Source organism: Oncorhynchus clarkii, chromosome 20, assembly GCF_045791955.1.
Source record: "Oncorhynchus clarkii lewisi isolate Uvic-CL-2024 chromosome 20, UVic_Ocla_1.0, whole genome shotgun sequence".
Lineage (NCBI taxonomy): Eukaryota > Metazoa > Chordata > Actinopteri > Salmoniformes > Salmonidae > Oncorhynchus > Oncorhynchus clarkii.
The window spans coordinates 12,940,767-12,959,943 of record NC_092166.1 but is presented as its reverse complement, the minus strand read 5'-3'; positions in this window follow the sequence as shown (position 1 = coordinate 12,959,943).

Sequence of the window (19,177 nt, the reverse complement as noted above, 5' to 3'; positions counted from 1 at the left end):
ATTGACATGCACAGCTGTACAATAAAAGACAGCTTTATGTGCAAACACATCTAACTACTGTCACCATAATGTTTCTACTATCACTATACTGTCTCTATCAGTCAGTACCTAGAAAAGGGGTTCAGACATGTAAGTGCACTTCACAGCTGTATGGTAAAGGATAGATGAACTCACTTTGTGTAATAAACTTGATGACGTAACAAAGAAATGGTTGATATCACTTCAAACGAGAGGAAAGCCTATGCTGATTGATACTTTACACCGGTTACTTTGCTGTTGATAATGTTATTGTTATGGTGTGATAATGCTATGGCGTGACAATGCTATGATAACGTTACGGTGCAATAATGTTGCGATAACGGCACGGTGCGATAATGTTACGACAACGCTATGGTGGGATAACGTTGCGATAATGGTACAGCGGGATAATGTTACGATAATGTTATAGTGTGATAATGCTGTGATAATGTTATGGTGTGATAATGTTATGGTGTGACTTGAACATAATATAAAAATGACACAAGTTACCATTACTTTCTATAAAGAGGTTAGGTAGTTATTACAGGTAAAGCTAAGTGTATGTTATTTTCCGAAACGCTTAAAAATCTGTTTATTTATGTGTATGTAACAGTATAACTTTAGTCCCTCCCCTCGCCCGAACCAGGGACCCTCTGCACACATCAATAACAGCCACCCATGAAGCATCGTTACCCATCACTCCACAAAAGCTGCGGCCCTTGCAGAGCAAGGGGAACCACTACTTCAAGGTCTCAAAGCGAGTGACGTCACCGATTGAAACGCTATTAGCGCGCACCACCGCTATCTAGCTAGCCATTTCACATCGGTTACATGTATGTACATTGGATGGTGCCCACATTGATCGTGCCCCCGCTTATAAATATTTTGGCATCTGGATTGACGAAAAGCTATGTTTCAAAAAGCATATTGATGAGTTAGTTACGAAGTTAAGAATTAAAGAATAAGGATTGGCTTTTATTACATTTTCGCCTAAAATGACATACCCAAATCTAACTGTCTGTAGCTCAGGCCCTGAAGCAAGGATATGCATATTCTTGATACCATTTGAAGGGAAACACTTTGAAGTTTGGGGAAATGTGAAAAGAATGTAGGAGAATATAGCACATTATATATGGTAAAAGATAATACAAAGAAAGAAGCAAAAGCTTTTTTGTATTTTTTTTGTACCATCACCTTTGAAATGCAAGAGAAAGGCCATAATGTATTATTCCAGCCCATGTGCAATTTAGATTTTGGCCACTAGGTGGCATCAGTGTATGTGCAAAGTTTCGGACTTATCCAATGAAAAATGTGTATTTCTGTTCAAAATTTTGTATCAAGACCGCCCAAATGTGCCTAATTTGTTTATTAATAACTTTTCATGTTCAAAACTGTGCACTTTCCTCAAACAATAGAATGGTATTCTTTCACTGTAATAGCTACTGTAAATTGGACAGTGCAGTTAGATTAACAAGAATTTAAGCTTTCTGCCAATATCAGAAATGTCTTTGTCCTGGGAAATGTTCTTGTTACTTACAACCTCATGCTAATCGCATTAGCCTACGTTAGCTCAACTGTCCCACAGGGGACCCACCAATCCCGAATAAGTTTTAAAGGAATAGGGCATGGCTTTCATTAAATAGCAGAAAACAAACAATTCAGTCGACATTTATGCTCGTTATAGATTATGTCGATATCGTTGAATTAATGCAGCTGCCACTGCAATTGAAGCCAGTGGACGCAGTTAATAATAGCACACAGTACACATCCATGCTTTCTGTATCAGAAAGTAAGCTGTCCGTCTTTGAAGTCTTGTAGATCGATGAATTGCGCTATTTTTGTTTATAAAGCCCTCTTACACAAACTTCCACCGTACCTCACTTCATTGTTAACTTACAGAAGTGTGAGGTATCAAGACCCGATCTCAGGGAAGGATAACTCTAGAGATCCCTTCGATCTCCACTGAGTCAGGGAAGGATAACTCTAGAGATTCCTTCGACCTCCACTGAGTCAGGGATGGCTGACTCAGGAGATTCCTTGTATCTCCAAAGAGTTAGTTAATTTTGCTTTTAGTTTTTTAGCACCTTGTGGAAGAATCTAAAACTGGACGATTTGTTGCCTCGAGGGCAATTCATAATATGAAAGCTTTTTGTCAATCCAGATGCCCAAATATTTATTATGGCCGATTGAGGATCTTTTTACTGAAGAATGTGTTTGTTTTCTATGATTGTGTTTTGCATCTTTGTTTTGCTTTTCGTAGCGCATTGATGTGTATATTTTGGTGATTATTTCTTTAATTACAGCGCTCTTCTGTAAAAGAGACCTTGGTCTCAGCATGATAAATGGTTTTTGATAAACAAGGCTTTAATAGCTCAAAATGTTACATTGCATATAAATGTGCATAGATAATAATTTGACAAAATATATCCAGTGTGTGAATAAACATTCTGTCTTGCGTCCTCCATAAAGAAAAACGACTGATTATACTTAGTTAAAGGAAGTCCAGCCAGGTCTATAATTATTGGCACCCTTGATAAAGATGAGCAAAACATTTATAATACAAATACTGAGCTATATTGTATGCTAAAAAATATATATATATTTTCATGTAATCTGACCATAGTACCGGTTCCAATCCAAGTGCCAATGCCGCTTATCAAACTCCAGGCAGTGCTGTGGTCAAATGACATGAAAATAGATATCTTTGGCCACGCACACCAGTGGTGGGTTTGGCGTTGAAAAACAGAAGCATACCTCATATGGTAAAATATGGTGTTGGATTATTGATGTTATGGGACTATTTTGCTTCCACTGGTCCTGGGGCCCTTGTTAAGGTTTTGCCAGTAATTATGTACCTGACTGTACTTCTTAATAAACTGAATATCATTTCAAGTCTAGATTTGTTTTGAAGCCAGTACAGAGAAAACACAATCGGAGAAACAGCTATTTGAGGCAGCCTAATTGTATGGCTGGGATAAATTGAAGCCGGTTGCGGATGTGTGAGGTCACTGGCACTGTGTTGGACGTCAGGAAGAACACGCTGTATGATTTGGCCTGAGGTAGTCCTCTGTTAGACTTGCTGTGAGGTAGGAGCAGTGTGAGAATTAGGGGAAAGTTCACGCATAGAAAATGCCCAAGTTAAGGCAATTCCCAACAATCAGATGTAACACCCCAGCACGGAGAGCACGGGGAGCACGTAGGCGATTCATGACCTGGGGCTAGACCAATAAAGAAAAGGAGTTAACCCCCTCTTGTCTGCACCGGAGGCTAAGTAGGTGAAAGGTAACCAGCAGACTTCTTACTGTGCTTGGCAGGGAAAATCACTGCAGTTGAACTATAAATCATTACTAACGCTGCTGAAATGTAACAAACATCCGTTAGTTTGATTAAGGATCAGGGAGTTTATGAAGACAGTCAAAGAACAATCATTTTTATACAAAAAATAATATTTTGTTGCCCAATCTTAGGAAGGATATAGATTTACTCTAAATAAGAACCTTTGTAAAACAATTTTTTGTACGACTTAGCCAAAGCCAAATGAGTTATTGAATAACATTCATAAGGTCAGAGTAACTGACAGTGACTAGTTGAATGGAAACAGATGTGTTGCTGAAGGCTTTGAAGAGCCGGAAAAGCTGACAATTATTTGTCTGTGGCAGGAACATGCAAGAAAGAACATTGTAGCCTGTCCACAAACGTGCCGTCATACTGTATCTCAGGACTAGTAATATTGAATAATGTTAACACAAATTGAACTAACATACTCACTGGTTACTGATTACAAATGGAAGGAATGTGCATGTGCTTCTGGGACATTACCGATGGAGTGAGGAGGGTCCCTTGGAATTTGGGGGTGTAAAAGACAGCGTTGCTTTAGGGGACTGGAAGGGTCCCCAAGCCTTCCACTCCCTTCCTGCTGGAGCATGCAAACCAAGCCATGACTGGGCCCGCTGATGTCTGAGAAACGGCAGGTTTTCTGGAAGCCAGATGGGAGAGGAAGTTGCCCACGACTTACTGTTTGAACATGTAGTTATGCTAGTGTTTCACTGATAGTGTGACTGACGGACTGTGTCACAAACCACAGCATGTTCTAATCACATAATCATTCATTCAATGTTAAATGTTGGCTTTAAATATGTTTTACAGATGTTACTATATTGCCTATTTTTAGATAGTTTCTTATTTAGGGATGTTCAATCCCCATGGGTACAATATCTTTTTGGCAGTGATTGAGACAGGAAATGACACAAAAGACAGCTGCAATAAGCCAACCTTTCCTGTCTTGGAAATGTCAGTTTGTTACTACAGTGTAATTACCATTCCACAATGAAACATGTACTTTGAATTAATACCTTAAGCCCTGTTTTTATCATAAGTGACTGTCAGAGTGTAATGATTAAGTTGTTTCCATGAAGAATCACCTTACTCTTTAACATTGTTGTACCTAACCAAACAAGATTCAATTGATTTCAGTATTATTTACATTATGGAAGAGAACCAGCATACACAATATAAACCAAGGAAGGAAGGACTCAATATTCTCTGTCAATAGTTATATGCAGGACATTCCTAGGAGACTGGCTAAACAGGGGTTTTAACTAAGAAAAGTCAATGATGCTGGAGGCTATGGGAATCTGGCGCCTTCCTTTGGCGTCTGTGACTGATCATCACCCGAACCACACCTACAGCTGCTTATTCAGTTCCAAAATGGCCGCTCTCAGCATGACGACCTTTTACCTAGATTCTAAATGCAGAACATCTGTATGGCCCACTGAAGTCCAACAGTCATTCACATATAGGGAAGGATGGATACCACATGCTCAGAATGAATGTTGAAATGGTGGACCCCGGTTTCCATGAATATGAGATAGTCTTTATTTGTTTAAACTTTGTATTTTTTTCCCTTACAATGTACACTGGACAAACTGTTCAAAAATAACATCTTATATTAGAATTGAGTAACTAAAGAAATTAATTGATATTCAATGGATGGAATCACTCCATTGGATTCATTCCCCTAATTTCTGTCAAATGTCTAATGCTGTATTGTCAGGAAGTGACCTACCTAGGTATGTAGCTAAATATACAGAAAGCTGCCAAAATAAAGGAATCACCAACATAAAGTGTCTTAATAGGGCATTGGGCCACCACAAGAGCTTCCATTTTTTATTTAACCAGTATTTAACTAGGGAAGTCAGTTAACAAATTCTTATTTACAATGACGGCCTACCCCGGCCAAACCCTATGGGACTCCCAATAACGGCCCGGTTGTGATACAGCCTGGAATCGAACCAGGGTCTGTAGTGACACCTCAAGCACTGAGATGCAGTGCCTTAGATCGCTGCACCACTTCAATGTGCCTTGTCATAGATTCTAGTAGTGTCTCTATCGGAGAGATGCGACAACATTCTTGCATAAGAAATTCCATCATTTGTTGTTTTGTTGATGGTGGTGGAAAACACTGTCTCAGGTGCCGCTCCAGAATCTCAAATAAGTGTTCAATTGGTTTGAGATCTGGTGACTGAGACACACATACCCTTTAAACCTTCTATGCTCCTTTGAGACCTCTGTTTCAGAGTCAGTCTCTTCCAGCCATGGTAGCCAAAATAATGGGCCACTGGGCATTTATATACATTATCCAAAGCATGATGGGATGTTAATTGCTTAATTAACTCAGGAACCACACCTATGTGGAAGTACCTGCTTTCAATATACTTTGTATCCCTCATTTACTCATATGTTTACTTTAACTTCTTTGGGACTGGGGGGCAGTATTGAGTAGCTTGGATAAAAAGGTGCACATAGTAAACTGCCTGCTACTCAGAAATAAAAATCACAGGATGTTTTGGAACTACTGAAAATAACGCGCCAATGTAAACTGAGATTTTTGGATATAAATATGAACTTTATCAAACAAAACATACATGTACTGTGTAACATGAAGTCCTTTGAGTGTCATCTGATGAAGATCATCAAAGGTTAGGGATTCATGTTATCTCTATTTCTGCTTTTTGTGACTCCTCTCTTTGGCTGGAAAAATGGCTGTGTTTTTCTGTGACTAGGTACTGACCTAACATAATAATTTGGTGTGCTTTCGCAGTAAAGCCTTTTTGAAATCGGACTGGATTTACAACAAGTTCATCTTTAAAATGGTGTAAAATACTTGTATGTTTGAGGAATTTTAATTATGGGATTTCTGTTGAATTTGGCGCCATGCAATTTCACTGGCTGTTGGCGAGGTAGGATGCTACCGTCCCACATATCCCAGAGAAGTTGATTTGGCAGTTACCCGTATGTTTGTCTCGTGACGACAAGACGTAACATCTCCTTCCTCAGTACTTGCATTGGCTCTGCATTCAATGATGTTGGAGGCAATTTATGGTAGATAAATTAACATAAAATTATCTGGCAACTGCTCTGGTGGACATTCCTGCAGTCAGCGTGCCAATTGCACGCTCCCTCAAAACCTGAGACATCTGTGGCATTGTGTTGTGTGACAGAACTGCACAATTTAAAGTGGCCTTTTATTGGCCTTGTGCACCTGTGTAATGAGCATGCTGTTTCACCAGCTTCTTGATATGTCACTCCTGTCAGGTGGATGGATTATCTTGGCCATTTGTGAGAAGATCTTAGTGAGAAATGCTCACTAACAGGGATACAAACAAATTTGCACCAAATTTGAGCGAAATAAGCTTTTTGTGCGTACGGAAAATGTCTGGGATTTTTTATTTCAGCTCATGAAACATGGAACCGACACTTTTTACATGTTGCGTTTATATTTTTGTTTGTGTATTTCATGTATGGCGCTACACATAATTGTTGATGGGATAACTACCCAATCATTTTATTATTTTGTCTAGTATAGGATCGATGGATGATCTAATTGGCTCATTTTGTAAATGAAAAACATCCTAAGATTACAAAACTGTTGTTTAGGTTCAAATGGCACATGACGTTCTGGTGAGTCAGTGCTCATTTTGTGGTGCTGGGAATACAAAAACATTTACACAGGCAGCCCAATTCTGATAATTTCCCCCCTAATTGGTCTTTTGACCAAGCACATTAGATCTTTTCATGTAAGTCCTTTTTCAGAGCTGATCTGATTGGTCAAAATACCAATTAGTGAAAGAAAAAATCAGAATTGGGCTGCCTGTGTAAACACAGCCTTAGTTATTGGCATATATCACTCCTCTTCTCTCCACCATGATAGCTGATGTGTGGTGAGCGGTCTGGCACAAAATGGTTGCCGTGCATCACTCAAATGGGTGCTAGACATTGGTGGTGGAAGAAGTGAGTTTCCAACCTTACAATTCGGAACCTACTGTAGGTGGAAAGGAGCTATATAAATGCTATATAAATGCAATCAATTATTATTACTGATACAAATGTGCAGAGCTAATTGGGGATATTTTAGTACCGGTAAATTGATTATTTGCATAGTGTAAGTTGGAGGGTCATGCAAGGAACAGCACACTCCCGCCCTCTTGTAGCAGTAATCCATGCCAGTGTATACAACAATTCGGAAGAGGCCGAGGGGCCGCATCCGTGGTTGTCCCACTGCTCTATCCTCAGTCTAAATACCACATCACGTTCAAGCCAGGACTGGTTTTCCCCTCATCCCGAGAGACGAGACATATTTAATATGACTGCTGGGTACTCGGCACCTCCCAAGCAGCAGTGGATAGAGAAAGGATTTCCTGTGAGGGCTCAGCAGATGCTGTCTATCTTGGATGGGAACGGTCCCCGGTGTATAGGAACCCACCTCAGAGGCTCTTCAACGTTTGACCGCTGCTTCTTTATGAGTTCATTGTGCCAAACTTCCTCTCAGATTTGCTTTTGTAGCCTCTTGTGCTCCTCCTATTAAAGTCCATATGTAAGGCATGTAACATGCTCCGTTCTTTAAAAATGTAACCTAGGTCACAGAATATGTACAGTACATACACTGAGTGTACAAAACATTAAGAACACCTGCTCATTCAATGACATAGACTGACCAGGTGGATTCAGGTGAAAGCTATGATTCCTTATTGATGTCACTTGTTAAATCTACTTCAATCATTGTAGGTGAAGGGGAGGAGACACGTTAAAGAAGGATTTTTAAGCCTTGAGAGAATTGAGACATGGATTGTGTATGTGTGCCATTCAGAGGGTGAATGGGTAAGACAAAATATCTAAGTGCCTTTGAATGGGGCATGGTAGTAGGTAGTAGGTTTGTGTTAAGAATTGCAATGCTGTTGAGTGTTTTACTCAACAGTTTCCTGTGTGTATCAAGAATGGTCCTCCACCCAAAAGACTTCCATACAACAACACACAACTATGGGAAGCATTGGAGTCAACATGGTCCAGCATCCCTGTCGAACACTTTCGACACCTTGTAGAGGTGAACAGAATAATCCCAACTTCAGCTCGGTTGTGTCAAGTGCCAGGATGCCCAGGGTTTACTGGCATGCTTACTGGAAAACATGCTTACAAGACAAAGTGAGGGTAGATAGTGTGTGGGTGTTATAACTCAAGTTTAACACAAGCAGGTAGCCTAACGGTCAACCGCTTTGGGCCAGTGACTGAAAGGCTGCTGGTTCGAATCCCTGAGTTGACTAAATGAAAAATCTCTTGATGTACCATTGAGCAAGGCATTTAACCCTAGTTGCTCTGGGATAAGAGTGTTGGCCAAATCAGGGTTTCCCAAACTTGGTCCTGGGGCCCCCCCTGGGTGCATATTTATTTTTTCCCTCTAACACTACACAGCTGATTCAAATAACCAACTCATCATCAAGCCTTTGATTATTAGCCTTTATTAGTGCTAGGGCAAATACCCCAAACCTGTGCTAAATTACAAAAATGTACTGTAAAATGTAAATGTTGGTGTCTTTTCATGTTCCAGCTTCTTAGAAAGAGATCAGAGATGAAGATTCTGCTGGTTGCATACATATACATAGACAGCACAGTAGGTTGGTGGCACCTTAATTGGGGAGAACGGGCTCGTGGTAATGGCATGGTTTCCATGTGGTTGATGCCATTCCATTTGCGCTGTTCCAAAGATTATTATAGACAGGAATATGATCTATGGAGTTTTTTCTAGCCACTGTGCTTCTACATCTGCATTGCTTGCTATTTGGGGTTTTAGGCTTCAGGCAGCGCAGAGGACACAGTTCATCGGCTTCATCACAGCAGTGTTTACTAAAGAAGAGAGGCTCTTTTTTACACTCCCCATAGCACAAAAACAGGTCTAACAATAACAGCAACATGTCTGACCCTGCCTTGTGGCTCCAACAGGCAGTCGCTCTTTGCACCTGCTATTTGCACTGCCACTTTGTTGAGTAGTGGAAATTGTGGGAAACTGATCCAACATATGCGACATGGGGGACTGCAAATTTGAAAATAAATGGTTCTAGATTTCATTGACCTATCCTCGTGCTATTTGTATGAGCTAGTGAAAAGTGAAAAGTCTGAGTGCTATGAGAAAATTATTTGTTTCTGTGGCTGGTGTTGTAGCCCTAAAGCGCTCTTTCTCATTCCCACTGTCTGTTATGGTCACAGTAATCTCGGTTAACCCAGATCTAAAGTCTTGCGTAATTGGTCAGGCACTCAATTAATTTCTGGGTCCATACTTGTTAAGAGAAGAGAGTGAACACGGATTGGAACCAGAACGAAGAGCTTCAGCCTCTCTCTTTGCAAGTTAGGGACAAGTCTATGGGCAAAATGTCCCCTCCCCTTCCGAAATTCGAAAGATACTAACACCTGTGAAATCGTGATTTGTCCAAAGCAACGGAACTAATGGTGCTAGTTGTCTCATGCATCACGTTGTGTCATGACTGATCTACGGTAACATTTATGTTTACGTAGTCTGTCCACTAGAGATTATGGTCACATGTTGAGGACATACACAGGTTCTCTTCCCCATTGTTAATGTCCTTCTCATGCACACAGGATCAAAGTTGGCTGCTTTAGGCTGAAGTTATTCTCAGGTTATTGGGCTAGTAAAAATTCACCACATCCTAATTTGGAATTTTCTGTGCATGAAATGGCGTCAATGGAAATTAGTGTTCCTGCCTCTGTTTTTGTTTATTTTTGTCTTTCGACTTAATTAATGTGCTTTGCTTATGCCCCCATCTGTGTGAGCTTGCACCCCATCTTGGAGCTTAATTTAAACAGGTTGTGCTGCAATTAGTGGCAGGAAATGGATGCTCTGTGCTTAAGGGTGCACTGCAGTTTAGAGAAGCAGTGAATGTCCGCTAGTTTCCTCGGAGGTGATTGTCTGAAGGCCTTTCTCTGTGGTCCCAAGGGCCCCATTAGTAAATGTGAGCACCTTGACCGTGGTCACTGTCAGGGCAGTAAATCAGAGGCCCCTCTCCCCCACGAGGTCCCCTGACCCAACCACAGCATGGGGATAATCACCCCTAGCGTAGTGGCCATCTATTGGTCGGATGAAGCTAGTCTTACATAAATGAATCTCCATTTGACAATCTTCATTAGACAATCGTCATTGTACATCATGACTTTTAATTAAGTCTCCAAGGTCTGTGATACAATAGTTAGATATAGCATAGGGTGTTCAACATTGGTTAATCAAGGACCAGAGTGTGGGCCTATGCTGTTTTTGTTTGCTATTGCCTTATTATTACGTTGAAGCTTGGGCAACCAGTTTTGTGGACTGCTATTAAATCTAATGAATTGCCAAGGACAAAAGAACAGGAGTTGTACCTCTGAATGTACAAACCTCATATGCAGAGAGCACAGTAAACATTACTTCACGAGATAACTTGTCTCAACAAGAACATCAGCTCCAGCGGTCGGCATTGTATTGTTGACTATGACATACCCTGCAGACAAGTCACCCAGCTGTTTTTTCCCCTGCTCTGTACAAGTAGATGCCTTGAAGGCCTGTAGACAAAGTATGGAGCTGTTTGGGGGGTGGGGAGATAGAGGGAGGGAGAAGGAGAGAGGAAAAACACCTGCCACCCACTGATCGAGATGGTTCACTTAGGAGTGGTGTGGTGTGATGAGAATTTAGCTGACACCTTTTTGTTTTCACCCCTTTTGGAAATGATGTTGTTGACTGAATCCCAAATCACACCTGAAGACATCGGTCAAAAGCATGAAATTTGCCTGCGAGAGTAGCAAGCATTAATTCAAATACACTGTTTAACATATGCCAGCATAATTGTATTGAAAATCCATGATAAACAGTTGTATTTTCTCTCAAAATCTGAATTCCTCAAATTTTCCAGCCATAGCCTGCTTAAGCTATATATAGTGCATTCTGATAGTATTCAGACCCCTTGACTTTTTCTACATTTTGTTACGTTACAGCTGTCACGTATACTCCCTCTCCGGCCTCTAGGTCATCGGGCTGCTGACGCACATCTGTCACCATCGTCTCGTGTGCCTCAAAACACTCACCTGGACTCCATCACCTCCTTGATTATCTTCCCGATATCTGTCACTCCCCTTGGTTCTTTCCTCAGGTGTTATTGACTCTGTTTCATGTCGGTGCGTTGTTTGTGTTTCGTGTTCATTGTTTATTTTATTTATTAAAACACTCCCTGTATTTGCTTCCCGACTCTCAGCGCACTCGTTACAACAGCCTCATTCTAAAATGGATTAAATATTTTTTCTCATCAATCTTCACACAATATCACATAATGACAAAGCAAAAACAAGTTTTTAGAAATGTTTGCAAATGTATTAAAAATAAAAAACTTCGATATCACATTTATGTAAATATTCAGACCCTTTTCTCAGTACTTTGTTGAAGCACCTTTGGCAGCGATTTTCTCCCATTCTTCTCTGCAGATCCTCTTAAGCTCTGTCAGGTTGGATGGGGAGCATCTCTGCTTTTTATTGATCATAACCTGATCAGGAAAACTTTGGGCTCTTTTTCCTGGTCAAGACCCATGAACCTAAAAAGTGGGGTAAACTCACGCAACCTAGTTGTTTTGTAAGTTTAAATATTATTTCAGAACGAACACCAAATATTTAGCCCTATGTCTTCCACCCGCCTGCCTTCTGAGAAAGGACCATGCATAGGATGCCAGATGATACCATGTGTTATTGGACCCGGTTTTTGAAGTCCATGCATAGCTTGGCAAAAGTTGATCCGGTCCATTTGTAAATGTATGCCAGTGAGAAGGGCCGTAATAGTAAATCACTTTGGGTTTCAACTTTGTAGAATACATTGTAGAATAATAGCCACCCTTTGCCTTGATGACAGCTTTGCACATTCTTGGCATTCTCTCAACCAGCTTCTCCTGGAATGCTTTTCCAACTGTCTTGAAGGAGTTCGCACATACGCTGAGCACGTGTTTGCTGCTTTTCCTTCACTCTGCGGTCCGACTCATCCCAAACCATCTCAATTTGGTTGAGGTCGGGGGATTGTGGAGGCCAGGTCATCTGATGCAGCACTCCATCACTCTCCTTCTTGGTAAAATAGCCCTTACACAGCCTGGAGGTGTGTTGGGTCATTCTCATGTTTAAAAACAAATGATAGTCTCACTAAGCCCAAACCAGATGCGATGGTATATCACTGCAGAATGCTGTGGTAGCCATTGTTACTTGAACTCTGTGAAGGATTTATTTGGGCTGCAATTTCTGAGGCTGGTAACTCTAATGAACTTATCCTCTGCAGCAGAGGTAACTCTGGGTCTTCCAATCTTGTGGTAGTCCTCATGAGAGCCAGTTTCAACATAGCACTTGATGGTTTTTGCGACTGCGCTTTCCGCATTGACTGACTGTAGCTCCCTCCAGTAACCACGAGCACAACCGTTCCTCTAGCCCTGCTCACTATACCTTATCCAACCTTTCAGTTCCACCACCCACACATGCGATGACATCATCTGGTTTCAATTATGTTTCTAGAGACTCTCATCATCACTCAATACCTAGGTTTACCTCCACCATATTCACATCCTACCATACCTTTGTCTGTACATTATACCTTGAAGCTATTTTATCGTCCCCAGAAACCTCCTTTTACTCTCTGTTCTAGACGACCAATTCTCATAGCTTTTAGCCGTACCCTTATCCTACTCCCCCTCTGTTCCTCTGGTGATGTAGAGGTGAATCCAGGCCCTGCAGTGCCTAACTCCACTCCTATTCCCCAGGCGCTGTCTTTTGATGACTTCTGTAACTGTAATAGCCTTGGTTTCATGCATGTTAACATTAGACGCCTCCTCCCTAAGTTTGTTTTATTCACTGCTTTAGCACACTCTGCCAACCCGGATGTTCTAGCCGTGTCTGAATCCTGGCTTAGGAAGACCACCAAAAATTCTGAAATCTTCATCCCTAACTACAACATTTTCAGACAAGATAGAACGGCCAAAGGGGGCGGTGTTGCAATCTACTGCAAAGATAGCCTGCAGAGTTATGTCCTACTATCCAGTTCTATACCCAAACAATTTGAACTTCTACTTTTAAAAATCCACCTCTCTAAAAACAAGTCTCTCACCGTTGCCGCCTGCTATAGACCACCCTCTGCCCACAGCTGTGCTCTGGACACCATATGTGAACTGATTGCCCCCCATCTATCTTCAGAGCTCGTGCTGCTAGGCGACCTAAACTGGAACATGCTTAACACCCCAACCATCGAACAATCTAAACTTGATGCCCTCAATCTCACACAAATTATCAATGAACCCACCAGGTACCACCCCAAAGCCGTAAACACGGGCACCCTCATAGATATCATCCTAACCAACTTGCCCTCTAAATACACCTCTGCTGTTTTCAACCAAGAGCTCAGCGATCACTGGCTCATTGCCTGCATCCGTAATGGGTCAGCGGTCAAACGATCTCCACTCATCACTGTCAAAAGCTCCCTGAAACACTTCAGCAAGCAGGCCTTTCTAATCGACCTGGCCGGGGTATCCTGGAAGGATATTGATCTCATCCCGTCAGTAGAGGATGCTTGTTTTCTTTTATTTTAATGCCTTCCTCACCATTTTAAATGAGCATGCCCCATTCAAGAAATGTAGAACCAGGAACAGATATAGCCCTTGGTTCTCTCCAGACCTGACTGCCCTTAGCCAACACAAAAACATCCTATGGCGATCTGCATTAGCATCGAACAGCCCCCGTGATATGCAACTTTTCAGGGAAGCTAGAAACCAATATATACAGGCAGTTAGAAAGCCAAGGCTAGCTTTTTCAAGCAGAAATTTGCTTCCTGCAACACAAACTCAAAAAGGTTCTGGAACACTGTAAAGTCCATGGAGAATAAGAACACCTCCTCCCAGCTGCCCACTGCACTGAAGATAGGAAACACTGTCACCACCGATAAATCCACTATAATTGAGAATTTCAATAAGCATTTTTCTACGGCTGGCCATGCTTTCCACCTGGCTACTCCTACCCCAGTCAACCGCACTGCACCCCCCATAGCAACGCACCCAAGCCTTCCCCATTTCTCCTTCTCCCAAATCCAGTCAGCTGATGTTCTGAAAGAGCTGCAAAATCTAGACCCCTACAAATCAGCCTGGCTAGACAATCTGGACCCTTTCTTTCTAAAATTATCTGCCGAAATTGTTGCCACCCCTATTACTAGCCTGTTCAACCTCTCTTTCGTGTCGTCTGAGATTCCCAAAGGTTGGAAAGCAGCTGCGGTCCTCTTCAAAGGGGGTGACACTCTAGACCCAAACTGCTACAGACCTATATCTATCCTACCCTGCCTTTCTAACGTCTTCGAAAGACAAGTCAACAAACAGATTACCGACCATTTCGAATCCCACCATACCTTCTCCGCTATGCATTCTGGTTTCAGAGCTGGTCATGGGTGCACCTCAGCCACGCTCAAGATCCTAAACGATATCTTAACCGCCATCGATAAGAAACAATACTGTGCAGCCGTATTCATTGACCTGGCCAAGGCTTTCGACTCTTGTCAATCACCACATCCTCATCGGCAGACTCGACAGCCTTGGTTTCTCAAATGATTGCCTCGCCTGGTTCACCAACTACTTCTCTGATAGAGTTCAGTGTGTCAAATCGGAGGCTCTGTTGTCCGGGCCTCTGGCAGTCTCTATGGGGGTGCCACAGGGTTCAATTCTTGGACCGACTCTCTTCTCTGTATACATCAATGATGTCGCTCTTGCTGCTGGTGAATCTCTGATCCACCTCTACACAGACGACACCATTCTGTATACTTCTGGCGCTTCTTTGGACACTGTGTTAACAACCCTCCAGGCGAGCTTCAATGCCATACAACTCTCCTTCCGTGGCCTCCAATTGCTCTTAAATACAAGGAAAACTAAATGCATGCTCTTCAACCGATCGCTGCTTGCACCTGCCCGCCTGTCCAACATCACTACTCTGGACGGCTCTGACTTAGAATATGTGGACAACTACAAATACCTAGGTGTCTGGTTAGACTGTAAACTCTCCTTCCAGACTCACATCAAAAATCTTCAAAGTTAAATCTAGAATCGGCTTCCTATTTCACAACAAAGCATCCTTCACTCATGCTGCCAAACATACCCTCATAAAACTGATCATCCTACCAATCCTCGACAATGTAATTTACAAAATAGCCTCCAATACCCTACTCAATAAATTGGATGCAGTCTATCACAGTGCCATCCGTTTTGTCACCAAAGCCCCATATACTACCCACAACTGCGACCTGTACGCTCTCGTTGGCTGGCCCTCGCTTCATACTCGTCGCCAAACCCACTGGCTCCAGGTCATCTACAAGACCCTGCTAGGTAAAGTCCCCCCTTATCTCAGCTCGCTGGTCACCATAGCAGCACCCACCTGTAGCACGCGCTCCAGCAGGTATATCTCTCTGGTCACCCCCAAAACCAATTCTCCCTTTGGCTGTCTCTCCTTCCAGTTCTCTGCTGCCAAAGACTGGAACAAACTACAAAAATCTCTGAAACTGGAAACACTTATCTCCCTCACTAGCTTTAAGCACCAGCTGTCAGAGCAGCTCACAGATTACTGCACCTGTACATAGCCCATCTATAATTTAGCCTAAACAACTACCTCTTTCCCTACTGTATTTATTTATTTTGCTCCTTTGCACCCCATTATTTCTCTCCACTTTGCACATTCTTCCACTGAAAACCAACCATTCCCATGTTTTACTTGCTATATTGTATTTACTTTGCCACCATGGCCTTTTTATGCCATTACCTCCCTCACCTCACTTGCTCACATTGTATATATACTTTTTTTATTATTATTAACTGTATGTTTGTTTTACTCCATGTGTAACTCTGTGTTGTTGTATCTGTCGAACTGCTTTGCTTTATCTTGGCCAGGTCGCAGTTGTAAATGAGAACTTGTTCTCAACTTGCCTACCTGGTTAAATAAAGGTGAAATAAAAATAAATAAATAAAGTGCTTACATACATAAAACAGTTTAGCCAGAGCTATAACAGTATCAGATTAAACACATGAATAACGGAAAAATACCTCATTGGCTGCTTACTACAGAAGAGGGGAAATCAAACTTCACACTTATTCACTGGCATGAATTCACACTTCATCCTTAATTATTATAACGTTACCATCCTAACATACACACTTCAACCTTTACGAACTACATCCGAAGACATGAAAACTTAGTTAACACAGCACGGGATTGCCTTCACTCCAAAGGTGTGTTGCTACAATAATAATCCCCGTTACAAAGGTTCTTAGCCACATGGTTCCGCTTGTTTTATCATTTCCACCGCATAGCGAACACGTAAACAATTCAAACGAAAAACAACGACATAGACTTACAGGTTAATTGTCAGTTACACTGACCTTCATGTCTTAAAGTAATGATGTATTGTTGTTTCTCTTTGCTTATTTGAGCTGTTCTTGTCATAATATGGACTTGGTCTTTTACCATATAGCGCTATCTTCTCTGTACCCCCCTACCTTGTCACAACACAACTGACCGGCTCAAACGCAATAAGGAAAGACATTCCACAAATGAACTTTTAAGAAGGAACAGCTGTTCATTGAAAATCCAGGTGACTACCTCATGAAGCTGGTTGAGAGAATGCCAAGAGTATACAAAGCTGTCATCAAGGCAAAGGGTGGCTATTTGAAGAATGTCAAATGTAAAATATATTTAGATTTGTTTAACACTTTTTTTGGTTACATGATTCCATATGTGTTATTTCATAGTTTTGATGTCTTCACTATTATTCTACAATGTAGAAAATAGTAAAAGTAAAGAAAAACCCTTGAATGAGTAGGTGTTCTAAAACTTTTGACCGGTAGTGTAGGTCATTGTTATTTGTGTCAAGCTGTTGATCCACAGAACAGGTGCATTGCTGTACTAGTCTAGACAAGTCCTTTCTGTCATCCTTTTAACCTACTTTTCAAAATGGTTTCCACATTCGCCAAATGCCCTCTCTTGAACAAGACACAGCATTGTGATAAAGTTACATAAGAGCTCACATTGTGAAAATAATGAATCAGATAATCATCATTATTTACCAGAAGTCAACAAAAATCACATTTGATCAGATAAGAAGAATGAGACATTCAAAAGCATGAAAGGCAATGATAGACAACGGAGTTCAGACATAAATGATTTAAAGGAATGTGTGACATTTGTCACAGTATCCGGAAGCATAATAAAGTCACTCAAGATCAATTTAGATGACGTTCATAAATGACCATTTTGGTCTCAAAAGACGATAGCACAAACAGTACGTCCATCTACAGTAGTTGTTGGAAATAGGTCAGACGTAAGAGTTAGGCAACAGAATGTTTTCACCTACAACCAACTAGAGGTGTTGAAAAGGTACACAGCAAAAGGAATACTTTGAGATCACTCAAACTGCCCACTGAGACTGGAATTCAAACCAGCACTGCAGAAAAATACTGTTAGTGCACTTCACAACTTAAGTCACTGTTTAGTGTGTGAAACAATCCAAAACACACTTGCATTTTGATGAAAAGTTGTACTTTTTTGCAGTCTTTTGAATGTTTGCTTGTATCTGGCCCTAAATATTGCAAACAGGGAGTTTGAGTTCTGTATGGTTGTGATTTTTCATGTAACAAATTGGTGTAAAAATAACTCTGTGGCAGTAAACAAAATTCCATCTGGAGACCACACCGAAAATAGTCCTCCTGGAATTAAACTAGGAACGATGCTTCCCTCTACTGGACATGAGAACTCAACATGAACTTGACATTTCATCATTACAAATAACTCCAACAGCAGTAACGGGGTAGTTTCGTGACATGTTAGAACTATTTGGCAACTCAGACAGAAAATGGTTTAAACTTCCACAACGATAGTTTGTCGATAAACATTCAAAAATAAAAGGGTAGGCTAAATGTTTGCAGAAATTATAGTAAATAAGATTTGAGCATAAAGTATTTGATTTAAGACTCTGGAGCACTGAAACTCTACATTTGGGTATGGCTAAGGGCTATAAGGACAAGCTAAAAAAAAATATAGAACACGTCTACCCTGAAGAAAGCTAGTCCACACAGCAACACATTAGGGCAGGGTTTACCACTGTCCTGGTGCCACCCCTGGGTGCACATTTTAGTTTTTGCCTTACACTACACAACTGCTTAAAATAATCAAAGCGTGATGAGTGTTATTTGAAACAGCTGTGTAGTGCTAGAGCAAAAACCAAAACATGCACCTGGGGAGGGGGCCCAGGACAGTTTGGAAAACCCTGAACAAGGAAATTTAGGAAATGTTTGGCACTTGCCATTAACATTATGATACGATTGATAAACAGACTTGAGATGATAGTCTAACAAAATTGGATACTTCAATGTCAGCACGATACTGTACTATGGTGTCAGGAATATCCCCTTTCATAGGCCAATACCCATATGTTACCACAGCATCATACAGCCTTCCTTACCTGAAGTCAACCCTGATGACATAAAAGGATAGGTGAAGTCTATCATGGAATCCTTGCAAAAGCCACCCTGATCTCACTGAGCTTACACCAGTGAAACAATCGTGTAAGCTTGTGAGATCATGGTGGTTTGCGAGGCTACAATGCTCTACAATCATTCTAGATATTGGAGCAGTAAGGACGTTAGACTGGGTTTTGTTGCCTGACCGAATCCTAACTGAAACAGCAGTGTTCCATGATGTACAAACTGATCACATTCCACTTGATAAATATTTTAATCTAATGACCATACAATATTTAATACAGTGGCACTAGTCCACTGCATACTCCTATAGTCCAAGT